The sequence below is a fragment of the Parus major genome, chromosome Z, assembly GCF_001522545.3.
Source record: "Parus major isolate Abel chromosome Z, Parus_major1.1, whole genome shotgun sequence".
NCBI lineage: Eukaryota > Metazoa > Chordata > Aves > Passeriformes > Paridae > Parus > Parus major.
The window spans coordinates 37,601,026-37,625,732 of record NC_031799.1 but is presented as its reverse complement, the minus strand read 5'-3'; the positions used below and the strand labels follow the sequence as shown (position 1 = coordinate 37,625,732).

At 35.3% G+C, this 24,707-nt stretch overlaps 1 protein-coding gene across 14 annotated transcripts in view; it reads right to left on the bottom strand.

Moving 5' to 3' along the window:
• The window catches only part of AOPEP (aminopeptidase O (putative)), a 204,205-nt gene that overhangs the window by 141,294 nt on the left and 38,204 nt on the right, over window positions 1-24,707 (bottom strand). The window lies entirely within an intron of this gene.

Sequence of the window (24,707 nt, the reverse complement as noted above, 5' to 3'; positions counted from 1 at the left end):
GAACAGTCTGGTAATAATATAACTAATTTCTTCAAACAATTATGTCTCATCCTCTCTCTAATACACACAGAGCAAACACTCTGACAGTGCCAAAAATACTGGTCAAAAACGGTGTTTTTACAAAAAATCACCAAACAACTTATCTGTGGCTGATATCCTGCTGCACTCATATCATGGTAATATATCCTATGTGTTTAAAATACCCCAACTTGGGAAGTAAAGCAAAAAGGAAACAAAGAATGGTATATTTTACATACAAACTTCAGTATGATATCAGAGACTCAAGTACTGGCAGTAAGTTAGCCCAATTTTATAATAAGCTCCATAGTAACTAGACGTGACAAGAACAACCAGAAGTCAAGTCAAGCAAGAGCTGTAGAGCTGGAGAGTTATTCATCAGTTGATCTGTGACACCCTCAGAATGCCTAACAACACTTTCAGTTCACTTATTTTCATCTTCCACATTCTGTATCACAATGAGGAAATCACAAAGCATGAACATATTTTTGAACTCTCCATATTTTGCTTATTAATATCATATATAAGCCAAACAAGTTTCATTTAGAAACTTCCTTAATCCAAAGAATTGTGACAAGCAGTAAATTGACTGCTATTGCAAAGAGAAGCAAACACAAAATTATGGAGTGGGGGGAAAGAACTACAATTTCAAAACCTCAAGTTCCAATCAAGATTTTTCCAGAGATTTGTTTGAAACCTCTTGTCCAAAAAACCCATAAAGTAATACATTTTTTATAAAAATCAATTACACAACACCTCTTAGTAACAAATGGTTACAAAACTCAAAAAATCTTACAGCTTTCCAAGAGAAACACCTTGAGAGACTACAGCTTTTCACGTTGTATGTCACACAATATAAATTTGTCTCCATATTTAATTGATTTAGTTAACTGATTTATGGCTAAGTGCAAATAAAGTGACTTCAATAAATATAAGCACCTGTTTCACTACTAAGAAAAAGCAATAAAGCCAACTCTATATTTTATCCAGCTCATTTTCCAACCTTCACACTTCACTTGCAACTGCTCTTCAAAAAAATATTGACACTGCTAACACTGAAAATAATTTCTGACAGCATTTTCCAGATCCCTTACTAAATATCCATAGTATAAAACTGTACTGTGTCATGGCAGACATTTCCAAACAAACCTTACAAGCTGTACTACTTAATTTGGTTACTTGCGTTTTTCTTAAAAACCAGAGAGATTGGAAGTCAATCTACAGTTCTTCAATTACAGAGGGAAAAAAAAAAAAAAAGAAGAAAATAAACTTATTTTTAATTCAGATTGCTCTGCAAAGTATCTTAAGAAATGGATTTTTTTATGTTACATTTTTTGTTTCATGTAAGACAGCTGATAGATAATAGTGATGATAAAACCTCTTTACTCTCCCTGATATCAGATATCAGAGGCTGAGGTTCATGTCTAAGGAGACAAAGGAAATATCATAGCTCCACTAATTTCAGCAAGAATTTTATATACACATATAAATGCCATATTTGGTTTACATTATGACTTTTCCGCATTCCAGATTTTATATGAAACTTCTACCACATTTCTGAGTCCTTCCAAATATTAGAAATTGATCAAATGAAAATATTAAAAGAAACTAACAGTTATACTATTAATTATGTGAAAATACTTGAAAACAAATAATAGTGTGGAAAGTCTCTATTTAAACCATGCATTTGCATTAACTTTTTTTCATTTAACACTGAGCTATATAAGAACCACAAAATTGATTTTACATACTCACCAAAATTAATAACAGTGAACAGAAAATAGCAATGGATAGATGTTGATCATTGTAATGAAATATTTTAATTGATCATATTATTTCTGCAAGAAGTGAGCAATGGAAAGATACAGGTGCTCACACCTCTCATTTTATAAACATAAAATAGTTCTGTGTATTTTTTTTTGTTTTCCTTTCATACGCCAAAGGGAAGCTTTAAAAAAGAAGATTCTCTTGTTTTGTATTAGAAATTAATATGGCATTTGTTTCATTGACTTTTCAAACTACTCTTTGTATTCTTGCTAGAAATGATTAACATGATGAACAGTCACTAGCCACATTCCTCAGCTCCAGTCTAAGTGATGACATTTTGTCACTGATGGATGATATCACTTGATTGTAGATTGATTTCATTATTTGTAGCTTTCCATCATTGTTATTACTGGAAGATTTGGACTTCCTTTTACTAAACCATGAAGTTTCTGGCACATATTAACACAGCAGGGAGACAAAGTGCAAATAACCAGGTATGATAAACAATTAGACAGAAAGCAATATATAGATGCTTCACCATATTCAGTGAGAATACTCAAGTTAACGGCTTATATGTTGGAGCTCTCAAAAGGTGACATGGACAAGACAAAATAAAGAATAGGTAATTTTTTTCTTCACTTTATTTATGCAAGAAAAATTTTATCCACAAAAAAACCCCAAAACAAATCAATTAAAAAAGTAAAACAGATTGCTTGTTTTCTGACTTTTCCCGGATTCTTTTCTCAGTTCAAGGTCTTGTGGTATCACTGTTTTAAAGGAAATTAAATCTGCTGGAAGGCAGAAGTGGTTCTTATTAAATTTCTATGAGCTACAGTAAATGCAGCATCACAAACAAAACCAAACCTAAGAAATGCTCTTGTTTTTTTAAGAATTCCTGTGACAAATACTTCACCTGCAGAATGAGAAAACTCTAGATACATACTATGTACCTGAATCATGCAGGAAACCCAAAAAAATTACTGGAGAAGAAAGGGCTATAAATTCTTGATGTTTTTAAGAAAAAAATACATAAAGAAGTAAAGCTCAATTTTTATTTTTTTTTAGTGTCAGAACTTCTCAAATCATAGAAGAGGCACAGATACAATTCTTTTCAATTTTCAGTTGGTGGCCATTACACTCATGCACCTTGTTCCAATTATAAATGTAGGAGCAAACAAAAAGGATTAAGATAGTAATCCAAATAATGTAATCTAATTTTTGCCCATATGCAGTATCACCCATAATTCTTGCTTTTAAGAATTGGTAGTTATTAATTGATTTGCTGAACTCTTTCATTTTACTTTAAAAATTGGTGTAGAATGGTGCAAATCCAGCATTGCCTTTTCTGATTTTCAGCATTATTGCTAAAAAGCCTTTACTATTTATTTATACAAATAAACATTGATCTTAGAAATGTAGAAATTTATCTAATCAGTTGCACTACCACCCATAACCTGTTTTTCTTATTTTTGTCATCTATAAACAGTATATAAACTGACAAAAATTACATATTTTCATTTTACTGAATGGGTATCCAATGCTTCTGGCTCCTTTGACTAAGGAGATACATGCTGTGTATAGCAAAAAAAAAGAAAAAAAAAGAAGAGAGAAAAACAGAAGAATATGTAATGGCTTCATTTTCTTAGTTTATTCTGCACAGCAGCTATACAAGCCTTCTTTTCTGTATGCATCGGTCAATAAGATATCTGTTGTGCTTTTGCACAAAGAACAAAGATGCCTTTATCAATTCTCCAAAGTCTGCAGGACAAACCATTCATGCTGTCAAACCCTCTAAAACCCTTTCACCAAATAATGAAATCCATCAGTGACAAATGTCAACATACTAATTTGTTAAATACTGAACAAAAGGAACATTCAGAAGAGGTGCTTCATTTCATGTTATATCAGCCCTTCAATTTGTAATAACTTTATGGCAGCCCACAGATCATGCAATATTAAAACAGAACAGCACTATGATTATTAAAACTAGAACAATCTGCCACCCTTACAATAAATGCTAAGTTCAACAAAACTATAAACAGAATCTTTTGGGAACATGGACTCTTTGCCATGCATTCATTTTCTCCTTTTTGGAAGACTATTTCCAAGTAAAATCTTACAAACAAACACAGATTCTCTTTCACACACAGTCCCATTTATCGTGCTGATGGAGAAATAAGATTAAATTACATCACATCCAGTTATAGAAGGGCTTCAGTGTGCCTGAGAATTACTTTATCCATTATACAGGACATCCAGCTATTAATGTACAATCATATAGTAAAGGGATAGTTTAGCTTGAAGTAGCTAGTGTGCATGTGAATTACTTCATTCATCATACAAAGATATCCAGCTATTATTACTGAAGCACACAGCAAGGGATAGTCTAATTGGAAATAGCTAGCATAACTAAGAACTGCATTAATTAATTATAATACTAAATATCACATATTAATGAACTTCTGTTGCATCTTCTATAAATTTAACACTTTTACATCTCCAAATCTGTTTTGGTCCATCCTAAGGACCAAAGGACCTAAGGACCAGACAAATACTTTTAATGTAATCCAGGACTGCCACAGACTATATTTACAAGTTCTTTTCAAAATGCCAAAAAGAAGGCAACACCTTTATATTCTAGAAACATCCATTAGCATACTACATTCCTTCTGTGGCGTGATAACTTCTGCCTGTGAATTTATCCAGTCAACCTTGAAGACAGAATTTCAGTTTTGAAGTTGTTAAGTTGATAATGCCAAATTATTCGGCCAAATTCTAACACAGATTATATTAATAAGTATTTTTCCAAATCCAAAAGAATACAATAAGGTTTCCTGTCTTGCAGCACCACAGTAACTAGACTATCATATGTCTAAATATATTAATTTTGAGGTGGTTTTGTTTAGTTGTTTGTTTTTTTTTTTAAATCACCAGGGATTTAAAATTTTAAAATAAGCAGAAAAAATTTAATTGCTTCCCATGTATTCACCTGAGAGAAGTTCTCCTAGTACACTGAAACCTCTCTCTTTTTGTGAGACCATGCACTCATATTTGCATGTGGATATTGACTACTCATAGGATGTGAACATATTCCAAAATTTCTATCATGACCAAAAATAATTATGTTTACAGTTAAATTCAGTTAATACCAGTTCCATAACCAGTAGCTCCTGGATATTTCCCTGAAGACTTACTTAAGTCTACATCTTGCCAAATGGTTAGAATTTGTTTCTACTTACTCTGTCTTGTCAACATTGATCAATTTTTTTAAAACCTCAAATGGTATTTGGCATTCACATCAATTTAGATTTATGAACCTGATGACCAAAATGTTGTGTATACAGTATAATTTTTCAGGGACTACCAATGGGACCTTCCAAGTAGCTAGCAGTTTTACAGCCAAATCCAGTCACTGTGTTGTAAATCTAGTTAATCTCCACAGACAGTGTAACTGCTTTACATTTTCAGTTTTAAAGTGGGACAACTCTCCTTGAGACTGGCTTCAAATATGAGTGTGTCTGTGGCAAACTTTACACACTTGACTGCAATTTAAATTGTAATATAGCTTGTTGGTTTTAGATCAGAAAACACATAAAAATACGAATTCTGTTCTGAAGTTATATCCTGGATTCACACCTCTAGGTCTACCACGCTGTCCTCACCACCTGTTAGACACAGGTAGAAATAAGAACCTGTTACTCTCTCCATGTCCTGACTCTCCAAGGGACAATATCTCTCCGTATATTTCTCAGGGATCAGTTCCAAGTTCCGGAGATAAAAGTTCTTCGGTGGCGTCCCTCCTGCTGACAGCCATTGCTCTATAGCTATAACTCCAGCAGGTTTAAATTTAATTAACTGATAATCCACCACAAAGATCAGTTATACAGACAGGATGTAGTTGTTTTTTCTCACAAAGAGAAGAAATACCTCTGTGACTGGAGTACATTTTCTTTTCTGGGAATTTAAAGACTTGCATGCATACATGTTGTACTGGCTCAGAACAACTAGCCACGGAAAACACTAAGCATTAAAAGAAAAATAACCCATCTAATCTGGCACTACTGGACAACACAGTAACACCACAAACTGCTGAAAATCAGAGGCCTGTTTCTCATACATTTTAAGAAAAAAGGCAAACAGCTGCTAAGCAGAGACTGTTTGGTGTACATACCAGCTGTATGAGGATGTGTCCACTGTGGCTTTTAAGAAAAAATAGGTTGTTTAGTGGATAAATAGAATTTGCTGAATTCTACTTTCTCTGCCAATAGAGCTTTTTTAAGAAAATTATGTGAAGCTAAGACTTCACAAAGACTGTAGACCAATAGCACAATTTCATTTTACCCTCAACTCTTTCCTTGCAATAGAGGGAGATATTTTTTTAAAAATCAGATATCTTCATGCCATTGAATTATTATAGTATTCCAATTGTTCTGGAGTAAGTACTGAGTGAATAAAACCAGTCTTCTTTGTACTTTTTCAGCACATATTTATTCAAATATCAATTTATATCAAATTGGTGCAAAGAAAATATGGTAATTCAAACTTACTAATGGGATTCAGAAAGAGGAATTTATCTGTTATCTGTTTGTTCCAAGGCATAACTTGCACATACTGACTTTACATATATACTATGCACTATCAATATGTAACGTTTAGCACTAGAAATACATCCCACAAGATCAGAAAAGCAACACTGGCCCTGAAGATTATTTTACCATTTTACGCTGCTGAAGCCAGTGGGGAAGTGAAAATTTTTCCCCAAACAATTCAAAGTCATGTTCTACAGCCACTCAGAAGTAACTCTGCATTCTTTCCAAACTCACCATTTCATGTCTGATATGCTGCTTTTTTGTCTGCAGCACTGTACTTCAGCTAGCCCTGAAAAGTGCAAAAACTTTTCTGTTCAAAAAAAAAGACAGAAGCTTATTAAATATTGCAAGATACATATGTAAGATGGAGAAGATAGCAGCAAAGCCATTTCTATCTCTGTCTCTGCATTTCAACATGCTAAGTTCTAATTTAGGTTGCTAAAAAAATGGTTCAGTAACCAAATGATATGCACCTCTCTTTTGGTGATCTATAGAGTTATTGTCAAGAAGACTAACAATGCTATTCAGAATTATCTCATTGCTTTAACTCACTATCAATCATTACCAAGCTGGTGATCATACAAAAAAGACCCATACTACTAAGAGCCAACTCCTTGACTTTTATTTGACAAAATAGCTCTGTATACAATAAATTAAATTCACTGTACTGGATCCTTATAATTCAAAACACTAACTTAACTTTTACCTTCAATAAGTTTAAGCAGAGGAGAAAAATTTTCAAAGCAATCTTGGAGATACTTGAAAATCTAAAATTATTCTATAATTAAAGGGAAATGAAACTTAAATATCAGTGCAGCATCATAAAACAAATGTCACATTATCAAATGAATATGACTTCACTATTCAAAATGCTTCAACATTTAAAAGTAGATTTAGAAGTTAAAATCACTACAAACTTATAATAGCAAAGCACATAGTAACCTGCTTTGTTAAGCAGAGGTAGAATTTACACAATATGGTGGAAAGAGCAGACAGTCATCACAAACCTGCGGGCCACACAGCAAAAATCAGACTGCTCTTTAAAAAGAAAAAAATTAAACCACCTATTTCCTTCATGCTACCACAGACAAAGGAAATCCAAAAACTATTTGAGAAAATAGAGTTTCACAAACCACATTTTCATATTTTTCTATACTCAAACCTATTTATCACAACACATTTAACCCAAATCCTACATAGACCCAATTCCCTTGCAGAAAAAGGGAACACAAATCACCTTTTCTTGTCCCTGGCAGCACCCTCAGCAGTACACTTTTCCTTCTGATCTCCCTAAGGAGAACTGTTCTTGCACACATTCCTCCACTCATTTTAACAGTTTAACTCTCAGTCCATATGAGACAAGATTCCCACTAGTCCAAAAGTGAATCTACCACAGCCACAAACTGGTGCAAAGCGTGAGTGTGTGCAGAGAAAATACATACGACACTCCGACTGTAATGTATCACATATCAGCTCTTGGAAAAAAGTAAAAAAAAAATAAAGTTCAAATTTCCAGTTAAACGTAATAAGCACCACAAGCAATAGGTGCTAACTTTCACGGAAAAAACGATTGTATTTTCATAACACTGAAAAATTCTATAGTTCCACCATTCATCTTTTCTCAAAAAATATCTCAAACAGCCCAACTTTTCTTTAGTCAGCACAATCATGAAATCTAGAAACCTATGTCAGAAATTTAATTACTGAAATACAAAACCAGGCAGGAAAATCTCTTTTTCACTGAATTAAATGTTTAGGGTTTAATGGTAGTATAGATCCACTTCGGAAAGCAAGGCTGCTTTTCATTAGCATTTTTTTCCTAAGTATTAAACAATGTTGCAATTACTTGGCTGGAACAGAAGGAAGGAGACTTCAGATGAAATTGTTTACAAAGTGCAACTGACGTAGTTTAATGTATTTTAGGAGATCTAATGAAACTATTCCTTCACTCACATACAGAAATCTACTTGTACCTTTCAAATAATATTCTTACCTATATGAGGACGCAGAGTAATTTGAACATCACCAACACATCAGAGAAATCTGCTCTGCATACAATATATAAACATTAAAACTTTGGCAGTCGCAAAGAAAGTGCAAAAGCTAGTAAAGATTTTTTTTCAGATGTCTAATATAAGTGAATTATAACAACCAACCCTCATTTTATTGTCTTTATCAGTGCATTTGCTGCAACAGTCTCATTACAAGGATAAACTAAAATATTAGTTTATAAAAAACCTAAAATAATAATAAACTAAAATATGAGTTTATAATACAGCCCAGATTACCCACAAAGTGTCCTATAATGTCCTGTCCCCTTTCAACATATTTTTCATTGTGATTTAATGAATGTTCTTATGTACTCCATTGAACACTTCCAAAACAAACATGTGGATATTCATGTCATGACAAAATACTGTATCAAACCAGTTGTATTCAGTCTTCTCTGCTTGTACTCACATGTCAAGGAAGAAATTAGAATGGCTTCCTACACCTCAGGAAAGAGAAATAATCTACTGCCAAAGAGAGCTAACTCATACCAGTTAAGCTTAGAATAAGCAGGTTATAATGATTAGCTGAAAATAAAGTTTATTGGAACACTGCTTTGATATTTAAGCATTAGTAGTAAAAACAATAGTTACCAGCCCTACATTTTTAAATCAAGCAATCTTTTAAAAAAGGAGAAAGGGAACAAAACATCAAGAAATCCACGCCATTGCTTGAGAAGTTTGTCAGATTTATTGCCACTGTAAAGATTAAAATCACCCACCATTAAGAATTCTATGTATTCATTGCATTCAAATGTCAAAAGCCTGAAAATTATGTGATCAAGAGAGTGGTTTCTAGGCAGATAAGAAAGAATAGGATTAAAATAGAAAGGTTTAAAAACTCCCAGTGAACTACATATAAAAGAGCAGACCACTGCTATAGCTTTCACTGTGATCACAAGTATAGGACTATGCTCAATGTAGTCACAATAATAGTGAAAAAACCTTTTCCTGTGGTTTACAATAAAAAAGCTAAAGATGGCAAGATGAAACAAAGTCATTTGAAACCACCAAATTAACATAAATTAACCAACTTAAAGTAATTTTGCAAGAATTATGGTGTCAACATGGATGCCTTAAGTCAAAATAAGTAAATGCTAAACAACTTCTGTGAGCCTAGCAGTAAGGGGAAGACTGGATTGTTTGGTGCACTACCAACACTTCTCTGCCTTTTATTAAAGACAGTAAAAACTGCTAAATATGACAACAACAGTTGCCAGTGTGTAACAACTGTGGCGTAGGGCAGCACAGGACCTTCCAACCACATTTCACATTTATACTCAAACTAAATCTGTTACAAAGCTTAGCATCTGGCAAGAGAGTTAAAGCCTTTATCTTCTGAAATCCCAGATTTATGACAAAAAGGTTAAAACATCTACATATCTGAATTTGTTAATAAATTATGTTACCCTACCCCCTCTTGAAAAAAAAACAAGTCTCAAAGCATCCTTCAGATCCTCTTTATTTCCTCATTCAGCTATGTTACAAACACCAGATAGAAGGCAGAAGTCACACACATGACCCCAGAAAAGCTCTTTGCCCTCAATAAGATACTCAACTACCAGCTGTTTCCTTCAAGCTCTTAATAAGAGTTGAAGTTTAATTCTGCCATATTAACAAGCAGGAACTAATCCAAGACATTGGAGAACTCTGGAGGTGTCTGTTTTTTTGTATAGAACTGCAAGCACAAAGCTCTTAGGAGAACTTTCCTATGCTCTGATCTTAGATTTTCTTACGAAGCCTTAACCCACACTCCACGAAGAGGACAAGGACTCCGATCAACTCTCAGTTGCCAGTCAGAATTCTGTCAGGAAGGTCAGGTAGTATTCTAGGCCAAAACCAAATATACCATTAAGTATTTACACACAAGAGTAGACACAGAGTTGTCTAAGGAAGTGGCAGCACAGAATATATGATGGGAAAAATGCTCCCCACCACACATTGCTATGCAATGCCCGCATCAGTGAGTCCTGTATGTATGAGAAATCTGTGTTTAGGCATAAAACAGCCCAATAAAGGAAATCCCCAATCTATAATGATGATTTATTCTGAATATGCAGAACAGACTTTCCTTCAAGGAATTCTGTACTGTACTTTTTAAAGTAACTTTTTAAAGAAACTTTGTGAAGAAATATGTCTTTTTTTCTTAGGTTAATAAGAAGCAGTGACATGCAGAAATGTTGAACTATCACCCAAATAATGTAATCCTTTGCTGAATGACAAGAATAATCTGGCTTACCAACTCTCAAATTTTATCAGCTTTGTTTATTTGTTCAGAAGGATTTTCTTTCAAATAAAATAAAATAAAACAAATAAATACGTAAAGAAATACTTCTTCAGCTATTTTAGACAACTGCTGGCAACTCTTGAACACAGCTATTAGCCTAAGAATTGAAAAACTGTAGGAATTTCAATCATAGACCTGTTACTGTCCAGCTTCTTTTTTTCCTGGCCACTGTAGTGTTCCAGCTTTATTAGTTAATTTGGAATGAAATTTGAAATGGTCCTAGTATCAAAGCAGAAACAGCAGTACAAGTATGCTATCAATGCAGAAAACATTATCAAAGTTATTAACACTGTTCTTCCCTAAAGGTATAAGGGCTGGCTGCATGAGAGGTTTGATGCTTATGTTACTGACCATGGGCAAGACACTAATCAGACTCAAAACAGTTCATCAGCTTAGGATCTCTTGCCAATCAAAAGCATATCCTGCATACAAATTAAAAAAAAAAAAAGGGCAATATCAAAGATGAAAAAGAGAGAAAAGTAAAGCAAAAAATGCAGTTGAGAAGGTGAACACTTGAAATAATCATAGTACCTATCTGTGAAGAAGTTGTTCTTGACTGTTCTGAGCCCTTTTAAGGCTCCTCATATGGAGAAATAAAAGCAAATTATGTTCATACATTATAACTATTTGAGAATATGCTTAAAGCCTATATCAGTTCTTCACATGTGTGTATATGACTCTTGCTGTTCCAGTGGGAGAGGCATCCATGTATCCCAGACTAGATTTTTATTCTGATATTCACATCTATACAACATTTAAACACATAAAGCTTTGGGCAAGTTTACAATTTAAGTAAATCAAAATGTCCAACAATTGACTTGCCATGACAGACAACAGGCCTTCAACATCCACACTGCAAATTAAAACAGAAGGCTCTAAATTGAAAAGATTCACTCATTGACCAGTAATTCTCAGACAAATTGGAAAAGATTCCCTCTTACAAAAAAAACCCCAAAAACTGTCCCCAACTATGATCTCATAGCATTAGTAGAATCTGTTAAACCTGTAGAAGATGAGACTACCTAAAGAAGCAAACATTTCTTCTCAAAAGTGGAATCAGGTAACATGCCACTAATTTTTTCATAGTTTTCTATGAGAATTACCTCTAGATGAAACTCAGCCAACTCCTTATACAAGTCTATGAATCAAAGAGAGGGAAAGCAGAGCCTGTACCACCTGGGTGTAACAATGGGGAAGTGGGTATCTTCAGCATTCTGAGGACATGGGAGCACAGACCATCTCAAACATTCCCTCACTGCACCCAGACAAACATTACACAAAGAAATTGAGAAAACACATTACAATAAACACCCCACAAATAAAAAAAACCACCTCATTCTCTGGTATGTCATGAAGGAGCATGTGATACTACTGCATAGTTTCACCAAAGGCTCCTGGAGCAGCACACTGCTCTCTGCAATTCATAACATGCAAAAAAACCCCACACAACCAATCCTTATATGCAAGTTCCTTCGTGAATGATCCAGGTCATATTCAATTTAAACATTCTGTAGCAAGAAACCATCAGGTGTTGGCCTTTGCCAGAGTTTCACTGTGCCTTTCTGACTTAGGCAAAAAAAATTAAGAGAGCAGATATATTTAACAAAATTGAGAACACCAACAATATAACCAGAAAAAAAAGATCCAGCCCATTTGTAAAAGACAGTATGTATCACCTCTCAATCCACTGAAAAGTTCTAATGAGCCTGTTAATGTCACATCCATGTCTCCAACTTAATTTCTCTTAAGTTGCAAGCAGCAACAGGTAATTCATGACCTGGAAAAGTAAACTATCTTGACACCCCTCGTCTCTCTCAAGTGGCTCTACAGAACTGTAACATCAGACTATAGCAGCACAATTATTTCAATCTGAACACTGGCTTTTTCCTCCTTTGAATTATGCACTTAGGAAAAGGCAGTTTGCTTTTAAAATGCTGCATATAATTCAACTTCCTGTTTGTCTAATACTGTGGAAAGAGTGAAAGAGAATCATGAACAAAAGTATTGCCAGGCCACAATCACTTAGATTTAATGTAACTCAAATGCATTTGTACACTATTCATATTCACAGGTCTTGCAAACTCAGATTTTAAAATAACACACAAGGTCTAGATATTTATAATTTGAGATTGTTTACAAATTTGTTTGTTTGGGGTTTTTTTACTTTACTTTCATCATCTTAGAAGAGCTAAAACTACAGACTAGAAGCCACAGGAAGCTTTTCTAAGCAAAAGCTAGAATTGAGAGACACTAAAGAATGGAAGATGTGAACACTCAGTGCAGAGCACAAAAAAAACCCCTAGATGGGTAGAAGATACAGATTCTTTTGCCTAGAAAATGCTGTATCAGCTCAGTTGCACAGTTATAATTACACTCCAAAGTGGAACACACATACTGACAGTCACTCAGAGGAGCTATGTGATCTATTTCAAACCTGCATGGCTTTTGACCTGAAGCCTGAAAGGGCAGGCACTATCATAAATAAAATCCTGGATGCTGCCTCTTCCCAGTCTCTCCTTCAGGAGTCCACAGACAGCTAACTGTTCATCTGGCACAAGTACTGAGACCCACAGTGTCTAGGAGATCCCAGGGTTATTTCCAGATGACAGCACCACAGACTAGGCGCACAGAGCAAATACCTTAAGCAACTCCCATATTGCCAGACTAGTCAAGTGAACTCGGCCAAGTCAGGTGAAAAGCTGGGATCCTGAGGAAGCAGTTGAAACAAAATTTTCTAGTTTACTCTCATGACAGGAACTTGCACACAAGATGAAAAATCTTGGTCACTTGATACCAAATACAAAGAATACAACTAAATTCATCCACACTTTTCTCAACTCTTTTGGAAATGAGAATATTAACAGGTAAACAAATCCGATTTGAATTTCGCCACCTGATTTACTCAGGTTATCCATAATGTAATATATAGGTTATCCATAATACAATCTCATATCAATTAACACAAGCTATTTGGACTACACTGCTCTTATGTAGAAAAACATTTGATAAAATTATATAAAAATAAACAATGAAAAATATTTTTCTTCTGCAGTTTTATTCCAAAATCCCAAATGCCAGAAGCACCCGTTCTTTGGAGGAAGAAAGTGACCAAGCATTCTGTTTAAAACACACAGTGGACACATATAATGCAATCTTTTTCAATAATATTAATAACTATATGGATAGCACATGTAAAAAGATACACAGAAGTAGAAACACTGTATATCATGTATATCATGGATCCATTTTCAGTCAACACAAAGAGTCAAAATCAGTCAAAACTGATTATTCAAAAAATCATAGGGCAAAGTACCATACCCATGTGGAAAATAGAAAAGCTAAAGTGATATAAGAAAGTGGCTAGTTATGATTTACAGTATGTCTCACACTTTCAGTGAAGTTGAGAAGAGAAAAAGAAAAGATCGGTGTGGTAACAGTTTATAAACATGAAGGATTTATCCTTGTATCAATATGAAATACTAAAAGCAAAATCTAATCAAAAGGAACAAGCTGGCAGACTAAGAAAACTTTAATACAATAACAGCCCTTTTAAAAATTTGATATTATATCATTAACTTCAGAACAAGATTACACCACAACATTACATTCAGATCTGGATGATTTGTGTTTAGCTACGCCTGACTGTGCAAAATATATGAGGAGGAGGGTAAGCTTTCTAGAACATCTATCCATTGACTAATAGTAGTTTAATTCAAGGTTTGATTTCAGTTGTTTTGATTTTTTTATCCAAAGAAAAGCCATATTTATAAACTGATTTGGAATGCTCATATTTCTCTTATTTTTTTCAAGATGAACATCTTAGGTATGCCTTGCATTTTCAGACATATTATGTTAGATTAAGATATCTAAATCCACATTTATAGGCATTTTACCCATATCTGTCTATTTAAGTATTTCTTCGGTTCAAATAAATTTAGGTTCTGAGCACTGATCCATATGTTACATATTTAAAAAGAGTAACACTCTGCAGTTATGAAAGCATACCTCCTACTGACATCAATATGAACCCTGTGAAGAAAAACTTATTCCTGAACACAACACAGCAAATAATATCGCAGAGACCATATAATCCTCAGACAAATGGTTACCCTTCCTCCTTTTTTTAAGTACGCAATGCCCATTAGCATTAACAATATTTATGCAGGTGTTTCAAAAAAGCAGGATATATTAAATCAAATCAAAGTTTTTTAGGCCAGTTACATTGATGAAGTTTCTCCTGGCTACAAAGCACGTGCAGTGATCTGAGGAGGGCTGAGCACTTTCAGAAAAATAGAGATCATATTCAGTTCCAAGTGGCACACAGCAGAACAGCGTCACACCTCAGCCAGGCATTAAGGTAGTAATACTTTCAAAAACTATCAAATATATATTACTCAAAATGTGAAGAATGCAAACTGTGGAGAATATTGACTTTTTCATGCAATTGAGAAGTTATGGGAATTCTGAGAAAATCTGTGGAAGCAATGATGATTAGATGTGAATAGAGAAGAGGCAATACATTTAGAGAAGGCAGGAGTTCTCTTCATGAAAATACAGTTATAAGATTATGTCATTTTCGGTGTGTGTGTGTCACATCCATTTGACTTAAAATTAATCTACATTAAAATTCATTCTAAGTAATAGTAAATCACAGAGAAAAAAGAAAGCAAAGTGAAATCCTCCTAATCTTTTGGCTTGCACCATTTATAATGGTCTGCTATCACAATAATGTGACACTATTATATATGTGTGACATTATTTGTAAGTAGAGGGAAAACATAATGATGAATGTTTGGTATCTTCACCTGCATCAAGTAAAAGAACTGACAGCTGTATTATTTTCCACTTTCAAGGTGGTTATTATTGGGAAGGTATTTTTGTTTTGACACATTCAGGATTCCTGTTAAGCAGTACAGTGTTTAGAATATGATTTTATATAGGAGTTCAAACATGTCCATTTGAAGTCAAATTATCACAACAGCCCACAAATCTAAACTCATAAACAAATGCTACTGGCACAAAATAATTATAAACTTCCTCCCTTAGCTTCACAATGGATCATATTCAAGATAATATATGACTAAAGAGAAAGGCACAAGTAAAAAAACAATTTGCTCTGAGATGGAGAAAAATATAAATAATTCCTTCTCTACACTCCTGAAGTACTTTATAAATAATCAATTTAGAATGCAAATGTAACAAATTTAGTGTGTGTAACAAATATAACAAATTTAGACTTGTTATGCAGATGTAAATTAAAATTTCATTTGCTGGGGATGCCAGACATTGCTAAAGATAAAGTATTTATCTGTTGAATTATATTTAAAAATAGCATCCATGCTCTGCCCCTAATGTCAAACAACTGAAAAATACCTCAGAAAAGGGGATTAATCTTTTGCATTAAGTAAACTACTAACATTGCTATTAATCATTGGAAAAGTTCTTTGCACATGTCTACAGAAAGTTGCCACCTATTTTCTCAGGTTTTAATTAAGCACACAACCACCCTTTATTGAAAGGATAATTTCATAGTGTCTAGAATGTGCTACCCAACCTTGCACAGAACAGTTTCACGCCAAATATGCAATGTACACAATAGCTTATACCTGTTACTGATTTACTGTATACATAACACCTGGTAGCACTTGTATGGAAACAAAAGCACAATGCAGAGGTACCTTTACACACCTTTTTGATTCGGTTTTATTAACTTCTGTAGTGCAACTAATCAGTAAACTGAACCATCTACCATTAAAGTCACTTTCTAATGGGGCTCTTGTTACACTACTGAGTTACCTATGAAGCCACTGGGGTCAGGTTTACACTCTGTTACACAAGGTGTAAGGTTTGTATCAATGTGTCCTAATAGCTTTGATTAGCTTTTTGGATCATTTCCCACTTGAATATTAATTAAGCACTAAAAAACAATGCTATCATAATGAAAATATAAAATTCATAAGAAAGACTGTTAAAATACATGTCATTTTCGATTATTGCTGCAATACCAATTGAGAAAGAGTGCAAGGACTTGTAATGGTAAAACATTATTTTTTCATAGTTTGACAACTGAAAAGTTTTTGCCAACTGCAGAAAATCAAATCTCACTTTCATTAAGCTTTAAAGCAACATTAATTAATTAGTATCAATCATAACATAAAAATGGACTCATTATCTTAATGATAATTACAGGACTCATTATCTTCATCTTTTAACAGTCTTTATATGTTGGAGAAAATCAGTCCTGGAAATACACATTCTATAAAGAAAAGGTCATGACTGAACAGCACTGGTAACATACACACAAAGTATAGAAAGTCTTCTTCAAGCCTTACCACCCAAAATCAATCAGATGTGCAAGGAGGACTAATTCAGTTGTCTTATACCTGTGTAATTTGGGACTATTTTGACCAGACTTCAGTTGAGATAATCTACTAAGAAGAATCAAACTGGAAGCACATTTGTATTCTGTATGCATTTCATACATCATACTGCATTAAGTCATGCGACCAACATCTGTTGCACATTGTTTCTTCTTTGATCCTTCCTCCAGGGAAAAAGCAGAAGCAAAGACGTTTCCTTTTTTGATAGGGCTTGGGGGGTTTTTTTGTATATTTATATTGATAGCACTTTCTCTCTCCACCTTTATTTTCATATATATTAGTGTGTATATATATAGTGTATATATATATTAGTGTGTATATATATAGTGTATATATATTAGTACATATATATATAGCAGTATATTAGATAATATATTTACGATAAGCAAGCATGGTCAACAACATTCCTTTTGCTCCTGACAGTGAGGTGGTACAGTACATCCTGTCTCTTATTTCCTGGAAGAATTCATGTGGCAAAATTGGAGCAACTTCACTGACATTTAATTCCCTGGATAAAAATCAGTGTTCCTCAGTTTTCCCTTGTGTTGCACGTCACCAACAGTCTTTCAGGATTTTGTGCCTGTATGCCAGAGATACTGAAAGCTTCGAAACATAATCCAAATTCTGAGCAAAAAACCCCTACTTCTTGTTCTACACAGTGCATACTAAATACAGATGGATTGCACTGTCCAGCCAGAAGGTCACAAAGATGTGAGCAGCTGAAAGTCAGCCTGCATGTGTCAGGACAGGATAGTGTCTCCAGGCCAGCCAAGAAACCATTTCAAACTTGATGGAAAATGCCATCCAGCAAACAACATAGTATTAACAAAAAATGAAAAGCTAAAAAACAAAGTGACAGTCAGAACTTATACAAAAAGGAGTATCTGTCTTACTGATATGCAGATAGAAAAACACTATAACTCGCAGAGTAAGAACAGGTATGAATTTATTCAGCGCTGAGGTGCATGGGGGATATCTCCTCCATAAAAACACACACACTTTTGAGCTTTGGCTTCCCCTTTTTTATCCTCTACAAACTAGGGTTACACAATACTCCTGTTCATTTTCTAACCCTGCCTGTCTTTGCTTTATACTAAAATTAGCTCCACGCCCCTTGGCAGCTGCGCACTGCTGGTTTTTAGTCAGTTTGGTGGTCGTCTGGAGGGTCTCTGAGACGAGGTCAGCAATTTTCTCCTTGGCTGAACTTTCACCTTGTCTTCTTGCACATGCTCTTTTTAGTCCTTTGACCACCTTTTGGACTTTGATACTGTTCTTTCTGGCTTAGATGTCCAAAGAATCCCTTTAGCCTGTGATGCCTTTGTCTTTGCATCTTGTTTGTGTATTCTAGCTCTTTATCTTATTTTGCAGTCTCGCTCCTTTCTTGCGCTTGTCAGCTCCCCCTCTCTTCTGGTCAGGCATTTCTTTATGCTTAATTCTTAATTCTTAACTTCTCTGTTTCATTACTCCCAACTTTCTCAAATATTCCTCTGCCTTGCATATCTTAAAACTGCTTCCAACAGCTGCTTTCAACAGTTCTCAAAGCACCAGTCAGTCACACCCAGAAACCACTTCAAGAAGGTCATGATATGATACCCATGACTGATTCAGTAGATTCTACTGTTAACTACAATGATACAGGAGAAGAGAGAGTTGGGAAGAAACTGAAAACTGCACATGCTGGAGCAAGGAAAACTTAGGAGGTCTGGTTTACCAGATTCTTGGAGCTCATTTCTCCATCAATTATACCCTCTAACTAATACTGAGGCAAAAATATAAGGTGCCAGTTTCTCAGATCAAAGTTACTTGGCTCAAACACTGACCCAGACTGATGTGATGTATCTAGCTCCTGCTGATGCCAACTCACAAGAAGTTTAATCATATCAAGCTCCTCTCAGGGAAAAGACACTGCTTCAGAGTTTTACTAATCTAATTCTGCTATGTCCTCCTCTCACAGCAAAATCCTTTCTTGGTATAAGTCATTCCATGCTTCTTAGATAATGGGTATGATATCAACATGCCAGTTTTCATTAAACTTTCAGTTCAACAGCTTTTCTCTGCAGTGTTAGTTCTACACACCGACTTCTGCAAGAATTCCAGTTAGCGGACATAAACATAGTTAAGTCTTGTCATCTCCATTTGATTGCTGCCAAGTAAAAGGCTTTGCAAGTGTTATTGGCTCATCATAACCAGGCTGTGATAGTTGATACAAGTCACATGTTCCATCATGGTTTCTTCTGTATTGTCTGAGTCTTCTTGGGCCACACAGGCTCCTGAGTAGGCTTGTTTAACTTACTGGTATATATTCTTCAGAGAAAAGTCTGTGTACTCTGTTGATCAGCATCTTTACCTTGCTGAGATAAGGCACAGGATTCAGAATGGCTCTGTACCTCCTCTCTGTATCTCCACGTGCCTTAAATACCTGTAGCTTATAAGGTTGTTACTGGCCTACATGTCCTGCCAAAAACTGTCCTGTGTTTTCCGAGCTCAAATTGAACACCACAGCCACGAGCTGTCGAACGATTTACCTTCTAACAAAACTTTTGTGAAAAAAATAGAGAGAAGAAAAACTAAGTCACAAAATATAACATCTCATTAGTGTGTGATCTTTGGCAGAGTACTGCTGAGAACTACACTAGTACACATGAACGGAACATGAGTGGGAATGCTTGGGTGTGGTAGTATCCAGAGGAACAGGCAGGCAGACAGGGCTCTCACAATGTCATTTGTTAATGGCACACAATTTAGCAGGTCATCAAGCTCCCAGGTCATTCAGGCTTCAAAAAGATACCCAAATCCAGAGACCAAGAGCAGTGATCAAAGCCTGACCACTCACAAAGGGGAAAGTAACGAAAACACTGTTATCTCCAAAAGGGCAGCCTACAAGCTAAGAACTCTGGAGATGTCAGGACTTGAACCACGTCCTTTGTGTTAAGGCAACCAATCTGCAGCCTAATGTCTGGACAGAAATATCATGGTGCCAGACTGTTGGACAGACTTCTTGGACATCGTACCCACTCTGGTGCCAGTGTGACAGTGAGCAAGTGAAACCTACTCTGTTTCAGGCTTTGTTTTAGATAAAATCAATTTTCCCACCTATAAGATCCCCACTGGTGTTAACTACATGGTTACTACACTTAAATAGTACAGTAAAACAGTACTCCATATAGTCTGTACGCTCACTACTTAGTTTGGTAAGAGAGTTTATTGCTGAGGATGATAACGTTTATGTCTCCATTAGTGTTTTCTTTTGGATCAACAGTATGTTTGTAAAACAAGTCCTTCAGTGAGTCATGTTACAATCTCTTTCAGGTATTGGGGAGATTTTGGTGCAGGCAAGATGGATTATTTCTTGTGGAAACCAGAGAGGAATTTTGTGGATGCTAAATTCTGACACTGCCTGTACAGATTACAGGCCGCAAGAGCTTCTCAGGCTGGCCCTGAGAAAGTAGTCTGGGAAAGACATGAGAAAGAATTAAAACAATCCTCAGGAACACAAAACAACCTTGCAGGTGTTGTTATGTGTTCCTTGTTTTCCTTGCAGGAGAAAGTCAGGGGGGTGGTGAACCCCAATGACCAATGATGGTAATGTAGCAGTTTACTAACCAATAAGAGTTTCCTTTCTGTACTTTCCACGTATCTGTCTATAAAGCAGGCCTGCAAGCAATAAACTAAGGGATCCTCTTGTTCTGACTCCCTGAGAGTCTGTGTCGTTCTTTTCAGCCGTTCCCAATCGGAACGACAGAATTTCTGTTCCAGTTGTGCACCATTTCATTCCAAAAGTATGGAAAAAAAGTGTGGGAAAAAGTAAGCACTCTCATAAACAGCTTCAATACTGAGGAACGAATATTTAGCTCAGGAACCAGACTAAATCAAGTAGAAAGTACATGTCTCCAACTGTACAGACTTTAGATGTAAAAGTCTCCATACTGTCTACTTCAGACTATTAATTCATCCAATACACTGGCACTGTATTACTTGTTAACAGTCAACTCTAGTAAAAGTGTGGGATTTTTAAGACTACTTTTTGTTCAGGCAGAAATACAAAGACAATTAGAAGAATTTGAAAAGTTACTGGCCTGGGTGTAAGCAAGCTGATCTCTAAACTAGAAATTGTTTCAACACTGTCATTGACAACATTTGGCATTTCAGATTGATTTCCATGCAAAACAGGTACATAATGTACTAAAATCTGGACTGACTGAAATCTACCATGAAAAGCCACTTAGCTCAACTAAATTTGTCAGGTTTATAGGCCTCCAGGGAAAAATATCTGTGACTCAAGTCAGCATCCATGGAGTCTATTTCAAGCAAAAGGTGCAAGGCAGTACTATGTCCCTTCCTGTCCTGTTAAAGGGAAAAAAATCAAAAGAGAAGGCTGGCCAATCCTCTCAACACAAACACACTCCAAAAATAACAGAGAAGGATCATAAAATCTCTCCAGAGTTGCTGGACCAAGTGTTTCCTGCTGTATCTACCAAAAATGTGTAATTTGCTGAAAATGTAACATTGCTCAAGTTATTCTTAGTAGTTATGCCATCTATCAGTCCCTGTAAATAAACAGAATTTCTCATCTAAAAATAAAAAGCTTTCTTGTGGAAGTGTGATAAGCCACTTAAACACACATGTCCAAATGTTCTTGCACAAACCAAATAAGCAAAAGGCTATTTAATTTCAAAGAAAAAAAAATATATGGTACTACAGTGGTTTGTAAAGCAGCTGGAAGTGACACACAAGGGAAAGAAGTCAGATGGAAAGAAGAAATTATATTCCTCGGCAAAATAGGCCCAAAGATGCCAGCAAGTGATGGTAGCAGTGTTGAAAAATAAGCACTGCACTCTCAGCCAAACAGGAACAGCAGCTATGACTGAATGTCATAGTCACAGCTAAGCAGTGGCTTCAGAAGCAAACTTAGGTAATCAGCATTAAAATATCAAAACAGTAACATTAGCCAAACAGACTGGATTAACTTTTGTAAAAGCACAGAACATGTGACAGATGAAAATTATGCCTTTTTACACATCCTGATGTCCCCTGAAGATGACAGGCCAAACTCAGACCTGAAAAGGCCCCTAGAACAGCTTGAAGCCCACTGCTGCCAAAATCAGAGGAAAACCTCAGACCTCACACAGCAAGGGAATATAAGACCTCTGCTTAGACAACTAGCAACTGATCAAAAAGCGCTAAAAGTTTTGGCTATTACTTCTCATCAAAAGTAACTGAAATGTTACTTATGCCCATAAGAAGCCCCATTCTAGCAGATTTTGGTGAGTACAGTAAGAAAGGGATTAGCAAAATATTCAAGTGAAAAGGATCATTCTAAGTTCAGATAAGCTGCTTAACAATACAAATTCAATAAAACTTTCCTTCAGGAATGAAGTCTCCCAAATGACAGATTGATATGACAGCAAAGAAATAGGATGAATAGCAAATACAGGAAGTATAGGATCCAAGTCATTAAGCAGAGGAAGACTTAGCTGAATGGTCACGATCAAAGCTAGTACTAAATTACAATTTATGAGGAAAAGAAACTAAACTGTACAATAGCATAGAGAGGGTAAATATTATGGAACTGAGAAAAAAGACTTGCAGAAGTGAAAAAAGTAAGAAAAAATAAAAAGTGCCAGTAGTATTTAAAATGAAACCCTAAGATAAGTTTTCAAAGATAAGATTTTCAAGCATAAATAAGACCTAAAACTAAACTGACATCTAGGAAGATAAAGTTACCAGTCAGAGGTAATGAGTATGTCATAAAGTACTTGCAGAAGGTCTCAAATCCCCCCTAAATACAAGTAAAACCCTAACTATGACAAGAGAGACATTCCTATCTCTTGATTTATACAGTCAGAGCTTTTACCACCAGATTGTATTTGTATAAGAATTTCCTGGAGAAACTGCTTAATTTTGGGAACAGACACACCCTAAACCACTGGAAAACCACAAGATCCAAAACCCCACTGCAAAGGAGTGTAGTGGTGAAGGCCTCATTTAACTCCTATCCAACCACATAGCACTCAATAAGGAATATTAGTAAAATCGAAACAATAATCTTACAACCTCTGATGGTGGCCATAGAAGAGGAATTATTCTTAATGAGCAATAAATGATTCCACTAACTATAGAAGATGACTGTGGTAAATTGTGGGAAGCCTTGTGGAGAAACGTAGAAGAAATATATGGTTACAAAAAAAGGTATTACTTGCAGAGAAACAAGTACTCTCCACCACTAGTGATGTCCTAAATGTCCTGTCTGGATTCTTTTGAGTTTATGCTATTATTTTCCTCTAATTTGTCTTTCTTCTCAAGATTTCTGGAAAGAAAAAAACCCAAAACCTTGAATTTCTGCCCCAGAGTAAATAGCTTAGTATTTGTGTATTTCAAAAGATCTAGAAGCCCTTATGTGTTGCGCTCTTGAAATTACCTGGCAATCACACTTCTCTAAAAATACCAAAAGCAGCAGGAACAGTCTGACTGACAGACTAGGAGAAACATAAATCTTAGACAGATATCTCTTTCTGTTTGTAAACATTCTGTGGTCTTTCCACTTGCTTCACAACCAATTTAGACTTGAATTTCCTCTGATCACAGCTTCTATTTTGAATGTACCTTTTGAGAAAAAAAAGGAACAATATGAAAAGCAGGCTCTTCTAGCACCACTTCATAGGAAATTATTCCTACAAGCCCTGCTAGTAGAAGTGAAAAAAATCCTTTAAATCACTGCAAAGATACATAAAGCCTTTGGTCACCTTGTTTCACAGTTCTGGCCAGGATTTTGGTTTTGTTCTTAACTAAAAGAACTTTTGGGTCAATTTGTTTAAAAAGACCCACAAAACAGGACACAAACTACTGCTACTAACAAAATATTCCAACAAGTTGCAAAATCAACCAACAATAACTGCAACAGTTTCCAAACATGTTCATTTCTTTTGTCTACCATTTTCTTCTGCCACTTCAGAATGCAACCAAGAACTCTCAGATCCCTAAAGAGCAATCCTAACATGCATACATTTCCAAATAAAGGAAAAAGAAGCCTTCAATGGGGTAATAATCCAAGTCTCCAGAAATTATGGATTTACACAATGAAAAACATATATGAAGTTTATCAAGTTTCAGAAAACAAGTATTGCTGTAGTTTTCACTTTACAGGACCAAACAGAAAAGCACTCCATAAGAATTGTTTCACAGGACTATGCAGCCCCTGCCCAAATTAGGCACTTTTGGAAGACAACTCATTTACTGTGGCTTTCAGTTACTACACAAAATTAAAATAATAACAGCCAGAAATATTATTTATGAAGTTATACTGCAGCAACTTTATTAATTAAAAAAAATACCCTCCAGAGGTGTCAAATGCATAATTTGAAAGCTTAGAAAGAAATTTCCTGGTTTTCACAAAGCCATACAGAAACACCTCTACTGATACAGCTGGTTGTACCTGGAATACTCTTATTTCTGTCAGTCTCCTCTCCCAAGTAACAAGCAACAAGACAAGAGGAAACGGCCTCAAGGTGTGCCAGGGACATTTAGATTGGATATTAGAAAAAATTGCTTCACCAGAAGGGTTACTAAACAGCAGAACAGGTAGCCCAGAGAAGTGTCTGAGTTGCTATCCATGGAGTTA